Below are 669 nucleotides of genomic sequence, written 5' to 3'. Positions count from 1 at the left end.
TTTGGTACTACGCACTTCGCGTGGATAATGTGTATGTGTGTGTGTGTGCGCGCGCGCGTGCATACGTTTTCGCGTTACGAACCGCTCCGGATGAATTCAACGAGGAATTTGTACCTACGTAGCTACGAGGGTAACGCCTCAAACCCTGGTACGTTTCATATTCGTGCCATACCCGAAATCCCGTACGCGATCTAATATTTAGTAAATACGAGGCAATTGCAAAGTTACGTTTCTCGCTCGCGAAAAGTCATACTCGACGTTACTGAATACTGGCAGCATTAATGAGGTGAATACAAATATACATATATTACATTAACCTATAATTAACCTGTGGGTGATGCTGATTCCGAGACATTTCCCTAATTTTTAAATAGTATGATGATTTGGAATAATTTTTGTATTTTACATCTTATTTTTTACAATTTTAAATTCGAATCGTGTAGACTAATTGTATTGTATTATATTTATGGCCGAGAGTTTAGGTGCTGCAATTTTTTATAATTGAAAATTTTTTCACTAATAATGAAAACTTTAATGGGTCCTAAAGATTCATATATTCCTTCAGCGTCACAAAAATATGTTCTTATTATGAGTTAAATATCTTGTAAAATAATAAGCATTAATTGAATATTTTATAAATCTATATTATTGTTCCTAAAAATTAGGTTA

Source organism: Trachymyrmex septentrionalis, unplaced genomic scaffold (assembly GCF_001594115.1).
Source record: "Trachymyrmex septentrionalis isolate Tsep2-gDNA-1 unplaced genomic scaffold, Tsep1.0 scaffold212, whole genome shotgun sequence".
Classification (NCBI taxonomy): Eukaryota; Metazoa; Arthropoda; class Insecta; order Hymenoptera; family Formicidae; genus Trachymyrmex; species Trachymyrmex septentrionalis.
This window is presented reverse-complemented; position numbering follows the sequence as displayed.